The sequence below is a fragment of the Oncorhynchus gorbuscha genome, linkage group LG01, assembly GCF_021184085.1.
Source record: "Oncorhynchus gorbuscha isolate QuinsamMale2020 ecotype Even-year linkage group LG01, OgorEven_v1.0, whole genome shotgun sequence".
Classification (NCBI taxonomy): Eukaryota; Metazoa; Chordata; class Actinopteri; order Salmoniformes; family Salmonidae; genus Oncorhynchus; species Oncorhynchus gorbuscha.
In genome coordinates this window covers 26,077,794-26,093,296 of record NC_060173.1, presented here as the reverse complement: position 1 = coordinate 26,093,296, position 15,503 = coordinate 26,077,794, and the positions used below count along the sequence as shown (strand labels likewise).

Sequence of the window (15,503 nt, the reverse complement as noted above, 5' to 3'; positions counted from 1 at the left end):
TGATCAGTTCTGTAGACTAAACTCTTAAAAACAAAAGATGCCAAGTACAACTATATAGGATTCTTCGGTTAGTCCCCATAGGGAACCCTTTTTGGTGCTAGTTAGAATCCTTTGCAGATTGTAGAGTCTAGAGCCCAACCAATATGGGATTTCTGAGTCCGATAATGATACCGATTTTAGGGAGGCAAAAGTCACCAATTACTGATATATACTGTAGATAGTCAAATATATCTATGGCAGTGGATAAGAAAGCAGAAGTGTAGGTTTTTTAACAAAATATTAAAATTAACATTATTTAACAACATTTGATTTGTAGTTTACATGATAACCACCAAAAAGCAACTATATCCTCTATAAATACAAAACAATTATTCAGTTTACCTTCTTAGGTTTGTGAAGATGTATCTATCTATGGCTGTGGATAAGAATGCAGAAGTGTTTGTGCTGAAGTACCACAAGCACACTAATAAACAAGGGGCTGAATGAATTAAACTTTGTGTCAAATAAATCTGAAACTGCACTGTTCCCAAGTTCACAAACGTTGCTGCGAAATGCAGTAACATGCAGTTTGTCATGTCACCACTAGATGTTAGCATTTGTATTGAGTATATTCACTACAGTGCTTTACAACAGTCAAATGTTATGTAAAGGAACACTTTATGGCAACCTTGCAATGAGAGGGGTACTAACTTACTTGAACAATCAGATGAGGGAGTGTGATGGGGAGACGAGAGTCATGCATTTATTTTATGTAGTGATCCATCAATGAATTTGGTTATTTATTAGATATCATAAAACTAACCATTCTAAATGCAAAGTGGTAATCGGATGTCTTATTCAAACTCAGCTTGCGAGCTTATCATGATGTTTGCCCTTACTCATAGTTACTATCATGATGTTTGCCCTTACTCATAGTTACTATCATGATGTTGGCCCTTACTCATAGTTACTATCATGATGTTGGCCCTTACTCATAGTTACTATCATGATGTTGGCCCTTACTCATAGTTACTATCATGATGTTTGCCCTTACTCATAGTTACTATCATGATGTTTGCCCTTACTCATAGTTACTATCATGATGTTTGCCCTTACTCATAGTTACTATCATGATGTTGGCCCTTACTCATAGTTACTATCATGATGTTTGCCCTTACTCATAGTTACTATCATGATGTTGGCCCTTACTCATAGTTACTATCATGATGTTTGCCCTTACTCATAGTTACTATCATGATGTTTGCCCTTACTCATAGTTACTATCATGATGTTTGCCCTTACTCATAGTTACTATCATGATGTTTGCCCTTACTCATAGTTACTATCATGATGTTGGCCCTTACTCATAGTTACTATCATGATGTTTGCCCTTACTCATAGTTACTATCATGATGTTTGCCCTTACTCATAGTTACTATCATGATGTTTGCCCTTACTCATAGTTACTATCATGATGTTGGCCCTTACTCATAGTTACTATCATGATGTTGGCCCTTACTCATAGTTACTATCATGATGTTTGCCCTTACTCATAGTTACTATCATGATGTTGGCCCTTACTCATAGTTAATATCATGATGTTGGCCCTTACTCATAGTTACTATCATGATGTTTGCCCTTACTCATAGTTACTATCATGATGTTTGCCCTTACTCATAGTTACTATCATGATGTTGGCCCTTACTCATAGTTACTATCATGATGTTTGCCCTTACTCATAGTTACTATCATGATGTTTGCCCTTACTCATAGTTACTATCATGATGTTTGCCCTTACTCATAGTTACTAGCATGATGTTGGCCCTTACTCATAGTTACTATCATGATGTTGGCCCTTACTCATAGTTACTATCATGATGTTTGCCCTTACTCATAGTTACTATCATGATGTTGGCCCTTACTCATAGTTAATATCATGATGTTGGCCCTTACTCATAGTTACTATCATGATGTTGGCCCTTACTCATAGTTACTATCATGATGTTGGCCCTTACTCATAGTTACTTGTCTTAACCCAAAATAGGTTTACTCCAATAGCTGCATTGTTTTTAAAATGGCAAGTAGACAAACAAATTCACACATATTGAATTTTTATTTTATTTTCAAAATTCACAATTTAAACATACAGAGTTTCACAGACATTTCCATTTGATTTTGGGATAATTTAAGATGAAAGCTTCAACCGTGTTACTTTATTTGTCACTTAGGCACTTTATTTAACTTAACATACCCTTGTAGTCCGCCAGTTTCCATCTCTGTACAAAGGCATGGTCTTCAAGCTATGGAAGATGGCAAAACATTGAATAATAATAATGATTATTATTATTAATTTGCACTTTCCTAGACACCCAAAGCTCTTTAGAATGTAAGGGAAAACTCACCACCCGTACCCCAATTACCCCACATGGCCCATCCACTCGCCTCTACAGAGGACAAAAGTAACAGTTTTACATTTTTGTTTTCTACAAATATTTTGTTACACATTATTCATACAGTTTACATGCTTTTTTAACAGTCATTCAACTTGTAATTCCAAGTTGGAAGCTCTGGCATCTTTCTAGAGCTCCAACTTTCTGACCTGAAGATCACTGAGTGATGATTTGACCTAGTTTTTTTCCCAAGTTTCTAGTTGTCTTGAAAGCACCAATACTCTTGCAATGCCATGGGATCTTTAGTGACCACAGAGTTGGAACCACAGAGTTGGAACATCCATTTAAAGCCCTATCTTCTTCAAGTACTTAACACTTAAACATCATTAAAATGTAATAAATGTTGTAAAGTGTTTGGTATAAATTATAATTTGTCTTTGAACTTACTGGCTTGTTCTTGTTCATTTCAGCAGCATATTTTGATTTGGCTTTTGATTTTCTGTCTTTCCCTGGTGGCATGCATGGTCCTTCTGTAGCTCAGTTGGTAGAGCATGGCGCTTGTAACGCCAGGGTAGTGGGTTTGATTCCCGGGATCACCCATACGTAGAATGTATACACACATGACTGTAAGTCGCTTTGGATAAAAGCGTCTGCTAAATGGCATATATTATTATTATTATATTATATTGTGCCCACAACTTGAAAGTGAACACAATTGAATGGGAGACTTTTACACTCCCAACTGAGTTTTTTTCCTGACAAAGGTTGTGTATCTATTGGTCGTTCAGAAATGATTCACACCCCTTGACTTTTTCTACATTTTGTTACGTTACAGCCTTATTCTAAAATGGATTAAATCGTTTTTTTCCTCATCAATCTACACACAATACCCCATAATGACAAAGCAAAAACAGTTTTATTTATTTTTTGCTAATTGATAAAAAAAACACTGAAATATCACATTTACATAAGTATTTAGACCCTTTACTCAGTACTTTGTTGAAGCATCTTTGGCAGCGATTATAGTCTCGAGTCTTCTTGGGTATGAAGCTACAAGCTTTGCACACCTGTATTTGAGGAGTTTCTCCTATTCTTCTCTACAGATCCTCTCAAGCTTTGTCAAGTTGTATGGGGAGCGTCGCTGCACAGCTATTTTCAGGTCTCTCCAGAGATGTTGGATCGGGTTTAAGTCCGGGTACTGGCTGGGCCACTCAAGGACATTTAGAGACTTGTCCCGAAGCCACTCCTGCGTTGTCTTTGCTGTGTGCTTAGGGTCTGAGGTCGGAGGTCCTGAGTGCTCTGGAATAGGTTTTGATCAAGGATCTCTCTGTACTTTGTTCTGTTACTCTTTCCCTCGGTCATGACTAGTCTCCCATTCCCTGCTGCTGAAAAACATCCCCACAGCATGATGCTGCCACCACCATGCATCACCATAGGGATGGTGCCAGTTTTCCTCCAGACGAGGGCTGTGGTGGTCACAAAATTTCATCAGCCGGGGATTGGCAAGCAAATAACTGTTGGGCTCACGGTAATTGACCATTAATTAACATGAACACATTTAGCATCTCCTGGCTTCCACACATTCCACACATTTTTTAAATTATAATAAATCCATGTAATATAGCCTACACCTTCACAATAAATCCATTATTTATTTTAGACAGGTCCAAAGAAGCATGGTATAAAGAAAATGTAGTATTTCAGAAGAAAAGATTAGCATACTCTGAGTTGTCCTTATGTTAGGGCCTGATGTGGCCGTGCCAAATGGCTGTGGGCTACACTAGTTAATTTAGCAGACAGGATTTGTTTATAATTCTGTTTCATTATTTTATATTATTTAATAGTATGAAGAATACAATTGAGAAAAGATGAATATAATATACATATTTTCTCCAAACGATTTGAGGGAGTGCGCACATGCGGCTATTCTTGTTAACAAAGAAGTAAGTACTTCTATATGTTTAATTTAGAATTATTAATGTAACTCTAGTTGTTCTACAAATGTTGGGCTATATGTTTTCATTTATAATACATTGTAAGGCTACAAGATGAGACTCAAATGATGATTTGAAAGAAGTTGCTTGAAAGGCATGAGCTCTGCTTTTTTGCACATGTTGTACACACTCTAATCCTCGCTCATTCACAATTTGACAAGCACTTGATAATGCCTCAAATTACATGGCAGCATCTCCTTTGTGGCCATAATGCACCCTAAAAAAATCCATGCCTTTTGCAGCCCGGAGTGCTGCGTTTGCCCTGAATGTGATGCGTAATCCGAAGCGTCTCTCACTCACATGGCTCTCCATCACACATGATCCGGTCTTTCTCACAGGATACAAGTTAAGACAGACACATCCGCAAAGCAACTGTGAGCGTCCTTATCCAATTCCGAGGTGCATATTGAAGATATTGGAAGAACTGTCCACATGTACTTTTCGTCAGCCAACAAGATGAGTAGGCCTAACAAATAGCAAAAGCACTAGCCTATGTCAATCTACTATCCCCCATAGTACAAAAGTCAACCTAATATATTCTGTGCGAGAAATAAATATTCCAAACAGTCTGTGACAGTTGTGGGATGCGATAGATTGTAAATTAATACAACCACTAAAAAAAACATTTGTTTATGCAAAGTAGCTAATGCAACAGATCAGAACGTTTTGCTTAAAAGGTTGATAAACTATTAGGCTATTTCTTTTCACATTATAAGCGCAGCAATGCACAGCTGGTATTAGGCTAAAAGCGTGAATGTTCCATTAGCGGAAAACACCATTATCAAAAGTGACCGCAAATGCAATTATGCATGTAATGCTTTTATTGTAAAGGTGCATTTTTATGTTGAAAATTAGTTTGCAGTCACTTAGAAATTAAGCACATTTTTTGTCCATTAAAATAACATCAAATTGATCATAAATGCAGTGTATACATTGTTAATGTTGTTCTGGCTCAAAAGGGCCAGAAACAAAGAACTTGCTTCTGAAACTTGTCAGTCTATTCTTGTTCTGAGAAATGAAGGCTATTACATGTTAGAAATTGCCAAGAAACTGAAGCTCTCATACAACGCTGTGTACTACTCCCTTCACAGAATAGCGCAAACTGTCTCTAACCAGAATAGAAAGAGGAGTGGGAGGCCCCGGTGCACAACTGAGCAAGAGGACAAGTACATTAGAGTGTCTAGTTTGAGAAATAGACGCCTCACAAGTCCTCAACTGTCAGCTTCATTAAATAGTACCCACAAAACATCCGTCTCAAAGTCAACAGTGCGGAGGCGACTTCGGGATGCTGACCTTCTAGGCAGTTCCTTTATCCAGTGTCTGTGTTCTTTTGCCCATCTTCATCTTTTCTTTCTTTTGGCTAGTCTGAGATATGGCTTTTTCTTTGCAACTCAGCCTATAAGGCCATCTTCCCGGAGACGCCTCTTTACTGTTGCACAACATTGAAGTGTTTAATTAGATTGTCAAAAACATTCGCATTGATGTCAGAGTGATTAGAGGGCCAATAGAGTGCTGAGTACCAGGCAGTTAGCTACTTTGGTAGGCTACTAATGACTTGCAGCATCAGAGTTTGGAAGCCTAATTACCGTGACTAAATGGTCATGTGGAATTTGACTGCCTTCATGACTCGTGACCGCTGGTGTGGCGGTAATATGGTCACCACAACAGCCCTACCCAGACATGCTTTGCATTCAGGCCAAATAGTTTCATAAGACCAGAAAATCTTGTTTCTAATGGTCTGAGAGTCCTTTAGATGCCTTTTGTCAAACTCCAATTGAGCTGTCATGTGCCTTTTACTGAGGATTGGCTTCCATCTGGCCACTCTACCATAAAGGCCTGATTGGTGATGTGCTGCAGAGATAGTTGTCCTTCTGCAAGGTTTTCCCATCTCCACAGAGGAACTCTGGAGCTCTGTCAGAGAGACCATCGGGTTCTTGGGCACCTCCCTGACCAAGACCCTTCAACACTGATTGCTCAGTTTGGCCGGGCTGCCAGCTCTAGGTAGAGTCTTGGTGGTTCCAAACTTCTTCAATTTAAGAATAATGGAGGCCACTGTGTTCTTGGGGACCTTCAATGCCACAGAAATGTTTTGGTACCCTTCCCCAGATCTGTGCCTAGACACAATCCTGTCTCGGAGCTCTAAGGACAATTCCTTCGACCCCATGGCTTGGTTTTTGCTCTGACATGCACTGTCAACTGTGGGACCTTATATGGACAGGTGTGTGCCTTTCCAAATCATGTCCAATCAATTTAATTTACCACAGGTGGACTCCAATCAAGTTGTAGAAACATATGAAGGATGATCAATGGAAACAGGATGCTCCTGAGCTCAATTTTGAGTCTCATAGCAAAGGGTCTGAATACTTATGTAAATAAGGTAATTTCTTATTTTTTTATGTATACATTTGCTAGCATTTCTAAAAAATAAAAATAAACATTTTTCCTTTGACATTATTTGGTATTGTGTGTAGATTGATGAAGAAAACGTTTATTTAGAATTTTAGAATAGAGCTATAAGGTAACACAATGTGGAAAAGGTCAAGGGGTCTGAATACTTTCCATATGCACTGTCTGTCAAGTCCCTCAGTCGAGCAGTGAATTTCAATCACAGATTCAACCACAAAGACCAGGGAGGTTTTGCAGTGCCTCGCTAAGAAGGGCACCTATTGGTAGATGGGTCAAAATAAAAAAATCAGGCATTGAATATCCCTTTGACCATGGTGAAGTTATTCATTACGCTTTGGATGGTGGATGGAGTAACTACATGCATCCTTCCTGTCACTGTTCTAGGTGAATGGAATAAGGTGGAGTCAGGCGCAGAACACAGGTATGAGTAAAGCCACGATATTTACTCAAATTCAACAAATATCCAACAAGGATAAACATAAACAATCCAGATCACGTACACGGAACCACTTGACAAAAGCAATCACGCACAAAACAACAGGGGAAGCCAGAGGGTTAAATAAGGAACACTGATATTGGAATGGAAACCAGGTGAGTATAATGAAGACAAAACAAAACAAAAATGAAACATGGATCGGTGGTGACAAGAAAGCAGGTGACGTCAACCGCCGAACACTGCCCAAACAAGGAGAGGGACCAACTTCGGTGGAAGTCGTGACACTTCCTAACTCAGTCGCCGGAGAGGAAGGAAACATTTTCTCCTGAATACAAAGTGCTGTGTTTGGGGCAAATCCAATACAACACATTATTGAGTAACGATCTACTTATTTTCAAGCATAGTGGTTATGGGTATGCTTGTAATCATTCCGTTTTTCAGGATAACAAAAAAAAATAATGGAGCTAAGCACAGGTTAAATCATAGAGAAAAACCTGGTTCAGTCTGCTTTCCACCAGACTCTGGAAGAGGAATTCACTTTCAGCAGGACAATAACCTAAAACACAAGTCTAAATCTACACTAGAGTTTCTTACCAAGAAGACAGTGAATGTTCCTGAGTGGCCAAGTTACAGTTTTGACTTATCTACTTGAAAATCTATGGCTTGACCTGAAAATGGTTGTCTAGCACTGTTCAACAAATGTTGCACAATCCAGGTGTGAAAAGCTCTTTGAGACTTACCCAGAAAGACTGTAATCACTGCCAAAGTATTGACAAAATATCTACAAAGTATTGACTCATCGGTGTGAATACTTATGTAAATTAGATACTTCTGTATTTCAATTTAAATACAATTTCTAAAAACATATTTTCAGTTTGTCATTATGGGTATTGTGTGTAGATGGGTGAGGGAACAAATATATTTAATCCATTTTGAATTCAGGCTGTAACACAACAAAATGGGGAATAAGTCAAGGGATATGAATACTTTCTGAATGCACTGTATGTTACTATTAGGATGAAAGGCTTTTAGGGAAACTAACAAAATGAGAGGGTCATGGCAAGAAGGGATCCAACTTTAGTCAGAATTTACTTTTCGTAGCGGGTTTATACACAACATGTCAGGTTAGGAGAATTAGGTTAAGGTTAGGAAAAGGGTTAGATAAAATCTACTTTAGACTTAAATTTGACAAAAGCTTGATTCCATCTAGACCTGATCCAATGTGAGCTTGTTATGACAAGCACACACTAGCTGTTCATTATGAAAATGTTTTCTTTCTGAAAGTATCATGTAAATTACACTGTTATTCAATACCAAATTTATCAGCTATATATTTCAAATGTAAATGGCATGCACTGATGACTGAAAACATTCATACAGAAAAATGCTTGCCGCACTGGTTTTAGTCACACACGTTCTAGTTTAGTTAGCTACAGTTGAAGTCGGAAGTTTACATACACCTTAGCCAAATACATTTAAACTCAGTTTTTCACAATTCCTGACATTTAATCCTAGTAGAAATTCCCTGTCTTAGGTCAGTTAGGATCACCACTTTATTTTAAGAATGTGAAATGTCAGAATAATGGTAGAGAGAATGATTTATTTAAGCTTTTATTTCTTTCATAACATTCCCAGTGGGTCAGAAGTTTACATACACTCAATTAGTATTTGGTAGCATTGCCTTTAAATTGTTTAACTTGGGTCAAATGTTTTGGGTAGCCTTCCACAAGCTTCCCACAATAAGTTGGGTGAATTTTGGCCCATTCTTCCTGACAGAGCTGGTGTAACTGAGTCAGGTTTGTAGGCCTCCTTGCTCGCACATGCTTTTTCAGTTTTGCCCACACATTTTCTATATGATTGAGGTCAGGGCTTTGTCAGGGCTTTGTGATGGCCACTCCAATACCTTGACTTTGTTGTCCTTAGGCCATTTTGCCACAACTTTGGAAGTATGCTTGGGGTCAATGTCCATTCGGAAGACACATTTGCGACCAAGCTTTAACTTCCTGACTGATGTCTTGAGATGTTGCTTCAATATATCCACATAATTGTCCTCCCTCATGACGCCATCTATTTTGTGAAATGCACCAGTCCCTCTTGCAGCAAAGCACCCCCACAACATGATGCTGCCACCCCCGTGCTTCACAGTTGGGATGTTGTTCTTCGGCTTCAAATCAAATCAAATCCTATTTTATTTGTCACATACACATGGTTAGCAGATGTTAATGCGAGTGTAGCGAAATGCTTGTGCTTCTAGTTCCGACAATGCAGTAATAACCAACAAGTAATCTAACTAACAATTCCAAAACTACTGTCTTATACACAGTGTAAGGGGATAAAGAATATGTACATAAGGATATATGAATGAGTGATGGTACAGAGCAGCATACAGTAGATGGTATCGAGTACAGTATATACATATGAGATGAGTATGTAGACAAAGTAAACAAAGTGGCATAGTTAACGTGGCTAGTGATACATGTATTACATAAGGATGCAGTCGATGATGTGGAGTACAGTATATACGTATGCATATGAGATGAATAATGTAGGGTAAGTAACATTATATAAGGTAGCATTGTTTAAAGTGGCTAGTGATATATTTACATAATTTCCCATCAATTCCCATTATTAAAGTGGCTGGAGTTGGGTCAGTGTCAATGACAGTGTGTTGGCAGCAGCCACTCAATGTTAGTGGTGGCTGTTTAACAGTCTGATGGCCTTGAGATAGAAGCTGTTTTTCAGTCTCTCGGTCCCAGCTTTGATGCACCTGTACTGACCTCGCCTTCTGGATGATAGCGGGGTGAACAGGCAGTGGCTCAGGTGGTTGATGTCCTTGATGATCTTTATGGCCTTCCTGTAACATCGGGTGGTGTAGGTGTCCTGGAGGGCAGGTAGTTTGCCCCCGGTGATGCGTTGTGCAGACCTCACTACCCTCTGGAGAGCCTTACGGTTGAGGCGGAGCAATTGCCGTACCAGGCGGTGATACAGCCCGCCAGGATGCTCTCGATTGTGCATCTGTAGAAGTTTTTGAGTGCTTTTGGTGAGAAGCCGAATTTCTTCAGCCTCCTGAGGTTGAAGAGGCGCTGCTGCGCCTTCTTCACGACGCCGTCAGTGTGAGTGGACCAATTCAGTTTGTCTGTGATGTGTATGCCGAGGAACTTAAAACTTGCTACCCTCTCCACTACTGTTCCATCAATGTGGATAGGGGGGTGTTCCCTCTGCTGTTTCCTGAAGTCCACAATCATCTCCTTAGTTTTGGTGACGTTGAGTGTGAGGTTATTTTCCTGACACCACACTCCGAGGGCCCTCACCTCCTCCCTGTAGGCCGTCTCGTCGTTGTTGGTAATCAAGCCTACCACTGTTGTGTCGTCCGCAAACTTGATGATTGAGTTGGAGGCGTGCGTGGCCACGCAGTCGTGGGTGAACAGGGAGTACAGGAGAGGGCTCAGAACGCACCCTTGTGGGGCCCCCGTGTTGAGGATCAGCGGGGAGGAGATGTTGTTGCCTACCCTCACCACCTGGGGGCAGTGTGGTTGAGATTGCATCGTCTGTGGACCTATTTGGGCTGTAAGCAAATTGGAGTGGGTCTAGGGTGTCAGGTAGGGTGGAGGTGATATGGTCCTTGACTAGTCTCTCAAAGCACTTCATGATGACGGAAGTGAGTGCTACGGGGCGGTAGTCGTTTAGCTCAGTTACCTTAGCTTTCTTGGGAACAGGAACAATGGTGGCCCTCTTGAAGCATGTGGGAACAGCAGACTGGTATAGGGATTGATTGAATATGTCCGTAAACACACCGGCCAGCTGGTCTGCGCATGCTCTGAGGGCGCGGCTGGGGATGCCGTCTGGGCCTGCAGCCTTGTGAGGGTTAACACATTTAAATGTCTTACTCACCTCGGCTGCAGTGAAGGAGAGACCGCATGTTTTCGTTGCAGGCCGTGTCAGTGGCACTGTATTGTCCTCAAAGCGGGCAAAAAAGTTATTTAGTCTGCCTGGGAGCAAGACATCCTGGTCCGTGACTGGGCTGGGTTTCTTCTTGTAGTCCGTGATTGACTGTAGACCCTGCCACATGCCTCTTGTGTCTGAGCCGTTGAATTGAGATTCTACTTTGTCTCTGTACTGACGCTTAGCTTGTTTAATAGCCTTGCGGAGGGAATAGCTGCACTGTTTGTATTCGGTCATGTTGCCAGACACCTTGCCCTGATTAAAAGCAGTGGTTCGTTCTTTCAGTTTCACGCGAATGCTGCCATCAATCCACGGTTTCTGGTTAGGGAATGTTTTTATCGTTGCTATGGGAACGACATCTTCAACGCACATTCTAATGAACTCGCACACCGAATCAGCGTATTCGTCAATATTTTTATCTGACGCAATACGAAACATGTCCCAGTCCACGTGATGGAAGCAGTCATGGAGTGTGGAATCAGCTTGGTCGGACCAGCGTTGGACAGACCTCAGCGTGGGAGCCTCTTGTTTAAGTTTCTGCCTGTAGGCAGGGATCAACAAAATGGAGTCGTGGTCAGCTTTTCCGAAAGGGGGGCGGGGCAGGGCCTTATATGCGTCGCGGAAGTTAGAGTAACAATGATCCAAGGTTTTACCACCCCTGGTTGCGCAATCGATATGCTGATAAAATTTAGGGAGTCTTGTTTTCAGATTAGCTTTGTTAAAATCCCCAGCTACAATGAATGCAGCCTCCGGATAAATGGTTTCCAGTTTGCAAAGAGTTAAATAAAGTTCGTTCAGAGCCATCGATGTGTCTGCTTGGGGAGGATATATACGGCTGTGATTATAATCGAAGAGAATTCTCTTGGAAGATAATGCGGTCTACATTTAATTGTGAGGAATTCTAAATCAGGTGAACAGAAGGATTTGAGTTCCTGTATGTTTCTTTCATCACACCATGTCTCATTAGTCATGAGGCATACGCCCCCGCCACTCTTCTTACCAGAAAGATGTTTGTTTCTGTCGGCGCGATGCGTGGAGAAACCCGTTGGCTGCACCGCATCGGATAGCGTCTTCCCAGTAAGCCATGTTTCCGTGAAGCAGAGAACGTTGCAGTCTCTGATGTCCCTCTGGAATGCTACCCTTGCTCGGATTTCATCAACCTTGTTGTCAAGAGACTGGACATTGGCAAGAAGAATGCTGGGGAGTGGTGCGCGATGTGCCCTTGTCCGGAGTCTGACCAGAAGACCGCTACGTTTCCCTCTTTTTCGGAGTCGTTTTTTTGGGTCGCTGCATGCGATCCATTCCGTTGTCCTGTTTGTAAGGCAGAACACAGGATCCGCGTCGCGGAAAACATATTCTTGGTCGTACTGATGGTGAGTTGACGCTGATCTTATATTCAGTAGTTCTTCTCGACTGTATGTAATGAAACCTAAGATGACTTGGGGTACTAATGTAAGAAATAACACGTAAAAAAAAAAAAAAAAACTGCATAGTTTCCTAGGAACGCGAAGCGAGGCAGCTATCTCTGTCGGCACCGGAAGTTCGGCTTGCAAGCCTCCCCCTTTTTCCTCCAAACATAACGATGGTCATTATGGCCAAACAGTTCTGTTTTTGTTTAATCAAAAAGTATGATCTTTGTCCCCATGTGCAGTTGCAAACCGTAGTCTGGCTTTTTAATGGCGGTTTTGGAGCAGTGGCTTCTTCCTTGCTGAGTGGCCTTTCAGGTTATGTCGATATAGGACTCGTTTTACTGTGGATATAGATATTTTGTACCTGTTTCCTCCAGCATCTTCACAAGGTTCTTTGCTGTTGTTCTGGGATTGATTTGCACTTTTCGCACCAAAGTACGGTCATCTCTAGGAAACAGAATGCGTCTGCATCCTAAGCGGTATGGCGGCTGTATGGTCCCATTGTAACGGCTTTCTTCCTGGGAAGGAGAGGACCAAAGCTCAGGGTGGTGAGTGTTAAACATCTTTAATAAAGATGAATACCGAGAACACTACAAATATACAAAACAGTAAATGTGAAAACCGAAACAGTCCTGTGTGATGAAACAAACACAGACACGGAAATAATCACCCACAAACCCCAACACAAAACAAGCTACCTAAAACCTAAATATGGTTCCCAATCAGAGACAATGACTAACACCTGCCTCTGATTGAGAACCATATCAGGCCAACCACAAAAACAGACAAACTAGACACACAACATAGAATGCCCACCCAGCTCACGTCCTGACCAACACTAAAACAAGGAAAACACACAAGAACTATGGTCAGAACGTGACAGCACCCCCCCCCCCCCACCACCCAAGGTGCGGTCGACCTAAACCTATAGGGGAGGGTCTGGGTTAGCATCTGTCCGCGGTGGCGGCTCTGGCGCTGGACGTGGACCCCACTCCATCATTGTCTTAGTCCACCTCCTTAGTGTCCTTTGAGTGGCGACCCTCGCTGCCGACCTTGGCCTAGGAACCCTGGACTGAGGGGCAGCTCAGGACTGAGGGGTAGCTCAGGACTGAGGGGTAGCTTAGGACTGAGAGGTAGCTCAGGACTGAGAGGTAGCTTAGGACTGAGAGGTAGCTCAGGACTGAGAGGTAGCTCGGGCTGGTTGACGGCTCTGGCAGCTTCTGGCTGAATGGCGGCTCTGTCAGATCCTGGCTGACTGGCGGCTCTGGCAGATCCTGGCTGACTGGCGGATCTGGCAGATCCTGGCTGACTGGCGGCTCTGGCAGATCAAATCAAATCAAATGTATTTATATCGCCCTTCGTACATCAGCTGATATCTCAAAGTGCTGTACAGAAACCCAGCCTAAAACCACAAACAGCAAGCAATGCAGGTGTAGAAGCACGGTGGCTAGGAAAAACTCCCTAGAAAGGCCAAAACCTAGGAAGAAACCTAGAGAGGAACCAGGCTATGTGGGGTGGCCAGTCCTCTTCTGGCTGTGCCGGGTGGAGATTATAACAGAACATGGCCAAGATGTTGAAATGTTCATAAATGACCAGCATGGTCGAATAATAATAAGGCAGAACAGTTGAAACTGGAGCAGCAGCACGGCCAGGTGGACTGGGGACAGCAAGCAGTCATCATGTCAGTTAGTCCTGGGGCATGGTCCTAGGGCTCAGGTCAGTTGAAACTGGAGCAGCAGCACGGCCAGGTAGACTGGGGACAGCAAGAAGTCATCATGTCAGGTAGTCCTGGGGCATGGTCCCAGGGCGCAGGTCAGTTGAAACTGGAGCAACAGTTGACCACAAATGTTGCAAATGTCAAGCGAGACAGACAGCAATGTTTATACAAATCTCCACTGTTGAAAACTAAATGTTAGTCTAAATGAAATGTGAGATAATGTCTAGATGCTTTTTATAGTGGAGATCTAGTTTATAAATTGCTTGGCTGGGCTGACGAGACAGTGGATTGCGTAGTCAGATGGAACAGAGTAAATAGGCTTTTTAACGTCATAGATTTAGCTGGTGGTAACTTGTGCAATATACACGGGCTGGAATGCAGTTCTAACCAATCAGCATTCAGGATTAGACCCACCCATTGTATAATATGATGTTAAAGGTTCTAGGTAGAACACTTTGCCTTTACAAGATCCCTCGTCTTCTTAAAAGGCTTCTTCAGATAAAAACGGTTCTTGGTAAAAAACTATCCCTCCACAAAGAACCCTTTTGGAACCTTTTGAGATACAGCCACTGTCAAACACACTCCACCACCACCCCTCCACCCACACACATACACACATACACAGTGCTTGACTTGGTCAGGAGCACACCAGAGCTGCATACCGACACCTAAATGCTCTACTGCTAGAACTTCTGTTCGTCTCAGAGAATATTACCTCACAAGTATTGTGGAGCTCCTGCGCCTAAATATAAACAGTACCAGTACTCAACACAGGTACTGGCACCTATTTCAGTCCAACTCAAGCATTGCACATACACACATACAGTACAAACATATACTGCATACTGGAAGTCATTGCCAATCCTCAATCCACTGCAGCAACAGTGCAGCAACAGTGAAGGGCATTGTGAAGGCAAGTTTGCTTCAATATACAGACAATGACAGTCCAAACCCAATAATTATCCAAAGTGTAGATCACCTCAGCATTTCCCCAGAGAGAGCAAAGCAGGTCCAGCTTGTATTTCCTCAGGAGATGGAATTCATGTAGATGGAATCATTTAATAGGGACGGCACTGTTTTTCCAGCGAGGAGGCATTGATTGGATGGAGTTTCATGTCTATTAATAACACATGAGAGTGTGAGACGTGAATGCTGATGGAGGGAGTGTGTGGATGTGGAAGGTTGTTGAGGTGAGAGTCTGCTGCTGCCTCTACTGCTGTCACGCTGCGG

The 15,503-nt window shown here is 42.0% G+C and overlaps 1 protein-coding gene across 4 annotated transcripts in view; it reads left to right on the top strand.

Annotated features, from left to right (window-relative positions):
- Positions 1-15,503, top strand: part of LOC124035603 (furin-like) — a 239,223-nt gene that overhangs the window by 210,497 nt on the left and 13,223 nt on the right. The gene's annotated exons all lie outside the window — the stretch shown is intronic.